The following is a 5,886-nucleotide window of genomic DNA, read 5'->3' on the forward strand; positions in this document are numbered from 1 at the left end:
TGTGCATGATTGTAGTCGTCGTCGTGGAGATTTGAAATAACCACTCTGATTTTTGAAAAAATGTAATACATCCTATGGAATCACGTTTACGATAACATTATATAAAATTTCAAACTCGTATATCTCCGTTACTATAGGAGATACAAAGGTGATTTTACACTCAATGTAATCAGGTCGAAGCTATCTATTGGCTCATCAGGAAAAATTTAATCCTTTTGTAATATTCATGCTTAGTTACCATGGAAACTCTTATAACAATAAAGTAAACAATCTATTTGTGCATAATTGTAGTCATCGTCGTGGAGATTTGAAATAACCACTCTGATTGTTGAAACAATGTAATACAACCTATGGCCTCACGTTTTACGATAACATTATATAAAATTTCAAACTCGCATATCTCCGTTACTATAGGAGATACAAAGGCGATTTTACATTAAATGTAATCAGGTCGAAGATCTCTATTGGCTCATCAGGAAAAATTTAATCCTTTTGTAATATTCATGCTTAGTTACCATGGAAACTCTCATAACAATAAAACAAACAATCTATTTGTGCATGATTGTAGTCATCGTCGTGGAGATTTGAAATAACCACTCTGATTGTTGAAACAATGTAATACAACCTATGGCCTCACGTTTTACGATAACATTATATAAAATTTCAAACTCGCATATCTCCGTTACTATAGGAGATACAAAGGCGATTTTACATTAAATGTAATCAGGTCGAAGATCTCTATTGGCTCATCAGGAAAAATTTATTCCTTTTGTAATATTCATGCTTAGTTACCATGGAAACTCTCATAACAATAAAACAAACAATCTATTTGTGCATGATTGTAGTCTTCGTCGTGGAGATTTGAAATAACCACTTTGATTTTTGAAAAAATGTAATACAACCTATGGCCTCACGTTTTACGATAACATTATATAAAATTTCAAACTCGTATATCTCCGTTACTATAGGAGATACAAAGGTGATTTAACACTCAATGTAATCAGGTCGAAGCTCTCTATTGGCTCATCAGGAAAAATTTAATCCTTGTGTAATATTCATGCTTAGTTACCATGGAAACTCTCATAACAATAAAGCAAACAATCTATTTGTGCATGATTGTAGTCGTCGTCGTGGAGATTTGAAATAACCACTCTGATTTTTGAAAAAATGTAATACATCCTATGGAATCACGTTTACGATAACATTATATAAAATTTCAAACTCGTATATCTCCGTTACTATAGGAGATACAAAGGTGATTTTACACTCAATGTAATCAGGTCGATGCTCTCTATTGGCTCATCAGGAAAAATTTAATCCTTTTGTAATATTCATGCTTAGTTACCATGGAAACTCTCATAACAATAAAGTAAACAATCTATTTGTGCATAATATTAGTCATTGTCGTGGAGATTTGAAATAACCACTCTGATTGTTGAAACAATGTAATACAACCTATGGCCTCACGTTTTACGATAACATTATATAAAATTTCAAACTCGCATATCTCCGTTACTATAGGAGATACAAAGGTGATTTTACATTAAATGTAATCAGGTCGAAGCTCTCTATTGGCTCATCAGGAAAAATTTAATCCTTTTGTAATATTCATGCTTAGTTACCATGGAAACTCTCATAACAATAAAGTAAACAATCTATTTGTGCATAATATTAGTCATCGTCGTGGAGATTTGAAATAACCACTCTGATTGTTGAAACAATGTAATACAACCTATGGCCTCACGTTTTACGATAACATTATATAAAATTTCAAACTCGCATATCTCCGTTACTATAGGAGATACAAAGGCGATTTTACATTAAATGTAATCAGGTCGAAGATCTCTATTGGCTCATCAGGAAAAATTTAATCCTTTTGTAATATTCATGCTTAGTTACCATGGAAACTCTCATAACAATAAAACAAACAATCTATTTGTGCATGATTGTAGTCGTCGTCGTGGAGATTTGAAATAACCACTTTGATTTTTGAAAAAATGTAATACATCCTATGGAATCACGTTTACGATAACATTATATAAAATTTCAAACTCGTATATCTCCGTTACTATAGGAGATACAAAGGTGATTTTACACTCAATGTAATCAGGTCGATGCTCTCTATCGGCTCATCAGGAAAAATTTAATCCTTGTGTAATATTCATGCTTAGTTACCATGGAAACTCTCATAACAATAAAGCAAACAATCTATTTGTGCATGATTGTAGTCGTCGTCGTGGAGATTTGAAATAACCACTCTGATTTTTGAAAAAATGTAATACATCCTATGGAATCACGTTTACGATAACATTATATAAAATTTCAAACTCGTATATCTCCGTTACTATAGGAGATACAAAGGTGATTTTACATTAAATGTAATCAGGTCCAAGCTCTCTATTGGCTCATCAGGAAAAATTTAATCCTTTTGTAATATTCATGCTTAGTTACCATGGAAACTCTCATAACAATAAAGTAAACAATCTATTTGTACATAATATTAGTCATTGTCGTGGAGATTTGAAATAACCACTCTGATTGTTGAAACAATGTAATACAACCTATGGCCTCACGTTTTACGATAACATTATATAAAATTTCAAACTCGCATATCTCCGTTACTATAGGAGATACAAAGGTGATTTTACATTAAATGTAATCAGGTCGAAGCTCTCTATTGGCTCATCAGGAAAAATTTAATCCTTTTGTAATATTCATGCTTAGTTACCATGGAAACTCTCATAACAATAAAGTAAACAATCTATTTGTGCATAATATTAGTCATCGTCGTGGAGATTTGAAATAACCACTCTGATTGTTGAAACAATGTAATACAACCTATGGCCTCACGTTTTACGATAACATTATATAAAATTTCAAACTCGCATATCTCCGTTACTATAGGAGATACAAAGGTGATTTTACATTAAATGTAATCAGGTCGAAGCTCTCTATTGGCTCATCAGGAAAAATTTAATCCTTTTGTAATATTCATGCTTAGTTACCATGGAAACTCTCATAACAATAAAGTAAACAATCTATTTGTGCATAATATTAGTCATCGTCGTGGAGATTTGAAATAACCACTCTGATTGTTGAAACAATGTAATACAACCTATGGCCTCACGTTTTACGATAACATTATATAAAATTTCAAACTCGCATATCTCCGTTACTATAGGAGATACAAAGGCGATTTTACATTAAATGTAATCAGGTCGAAGATCTCTATTGGCTCATCAGGAAAAATTTAATCCTTGTGTAATATTCATGCTTAGTTACCAATGAAACTCTCATAACAATAAAGCAAACAATCTATTTGTGCATGATTGTAGTCGTCGTCGTGGAGATTTGAAATAACCACTCTGATTTTTGAAAAAATGTAATACATCCTATGGAATCACGTTTACGATAACATTATATAAAATTTCAAACTCGTATATCTCCGTTACTATAGGAGATACAAAGGTGATTTTACACTCAATGTAATCAGGTCGAAGCTCTCTATTGGCTCATCAGGAAAAATTTAATCCTTTTGTAATATTCATGCTTAGTTACCATGGAAACTCTTATAACAATAAAGTAAACAATCTATTTGTGCATAATTGTAGTCATCGTCGTGGAGATTTGAAATAACCACTCTGATTGTTGAAACAATGTAATACAACCTATGGCCTCACGTTTTACGATAACATTATATAAAATTTCAAACTCGCATATCTCCGTTACTATAGGAGATACAAAGGCGATTTTACATTAAATGTAATCAGGTCGAAGATCTCTATTGGCTCATCAGGAAAAATTTAATCCTTTTGTAATATTCATGCTTAGTTACCATGGAAACTCTCATAACAATAAAACAAACAATCTATTTGTGCATGATTGTAGTCATCGTCGTGGAGATTTGAAATAACCACTCTGATTGTTGAAACAATGTAATACAACCTATGGCCTCACGTTTTACGATAACATTATATAAAATTTCAAACTCGCATATCTCCGTTACTATAGGAGATACAAAGGCGATTTTACATTAAATGTAATCAGGTCGAAGATCTCTATTGGCTCATCAGGAAAAATTTATTCCTTTTGTAATATTCATGCTTAGTTACCATGGAAACTCTCATAACAATAAAACAAACAATCTATTTGTGCATGATTGTAGTCTTCGTCGTGGAGATTTGAAATAACCACTTTGATTTTTGAAAAAATGTAATACAACCTATGGCCTCACGTTTTACGATAACATTATATAAAATTTCAAACTCGTATATCTCCGTTACTATAGGAGATACAAAGGTGATTTAACACTCAATGTAATCAGGTCGAAGCTCTCTATTGGCTCATCAGGAAAAATTTAATCCTTGTGTAATATTCATGCTTAGTTACCATGGAAACTCTCATAACAATAAAGCAAACAATCTATTTGTGCATGATTGTAGTCGTCGTCGTGGAGATTTGAAATAACCACTCTGATTTTTGAAAAAATGTAATACATCCTATGGAATCACGTTTACGATAACATTATATAAAATTTCAAACTCGTATATCTCCGTTACTATAGGAGATACAAAGGTGATTTTACACTCAATGTAATCAGGTCGATGCTCTCTATTGGCTCATCAGGAAAAATTTAATCCTTTTGTAATATTCATGCTTAGTTACCATGGAAACTCTCATAACAATAAAGTAAACAATCTATTTGTGCATAATATTAGTCATTGTCGTGGAGATTTGAAATAACCACTCTGATTGTTGAAACAATGTAATACAACCTATGGCCTCACGTTTTACGATAACATTATATAAAATTTCAAACTCGCATATCTCCGTTACTATAGGAGATACAAAGGTGATTTTACATTAAATGTAATCAGGTCGAAGCTCTCTATTGGCTCATCAGGAAAAATTTAATCCTTTTGTAATATTCATGCTTAGTTACCATGGAAACTCTCATAACAATAAAGTAAACAATCTATTTGTGCATAATATTAGTCATCGTCGTGGAGATTTGAAATAACCACTCTGATTGTTGAAACAATGTAATACAACCTATGGCCTCACGTTTTACGATAACATTATATAAAATTTCAAACTCGCATATCTCCGTTACTATAGGAGATACAAAGGCGATTTTACATTAAATGTAATCAGGTCGAAGATCTCTATTGGCTCATCAGGAAAAATTTAATCCTTTTGTAATATTCATGCTTAGTTACCATGGAAACTCTCATAACAATAAAACAAACAATCTATTTGTGCATGATTGTAGTCGTCGTCGTGGAGATTTGAAATAACCACTTTGATTTTTGAAAAAATGTAATACATCCTATGGAATCACGTTTACGATAACATTATATAAAATTTCAAACTCGTATATCTCCGTTACTATAGGAGATACAAAGGTGATTTTACACTCAATGTAATCAGGTCGATGCTCTCTATCGGCTCATCAGGAAAAATTTAATCCTTGTGTAATATTCATGCTTAGTTACCATGGAAACTCTCATAACAATAAAGCAAACAATCTATTTGTGCATGATTGTAGTCGTCGTCGTGGAGATTTGAAATAACCACTCTGATTTTTGAAAAAATGTAATACATCCTATGGAATCACGTTTACGATAACATTATATAAAATTTCAAACTCGTATATCTCCGTTACTATAGGAGATACAAAGGTGATTTTACATTAAATGTAATCAGGTCCAAGCTCTCTATTGGCTCATCAGGAAAAATTTAATCCTTTTGTAATATTCATGCTTAGTTACCATGGAAACTCTCATAACAATAAAGTAAACAATCTATTTGTACATAATATTAGTCATTGTCGTGGAGATTTGAAATAACCACTCTGATTGTTGAAACAATGTAATACAACCTATG

The sequence above is a fragment of the Lepisma saccharinum genome, unplaced genomic scaffold, assembly GCF_977018435.1.
Source record: "Lepisma saccharinum unplaced genomic scaffold, izLepSacc3.1 HAP1_SCAFFOLD_42, whole genome shotgun sequence".
Classification (NCBI taxonomy): domain Eukaryota; kingdom Metazoa; phylum Arthropoda; class Insecta; order Zygentoma; family Lepismatidae; genus Lepisma; species Lepisma saccharinum.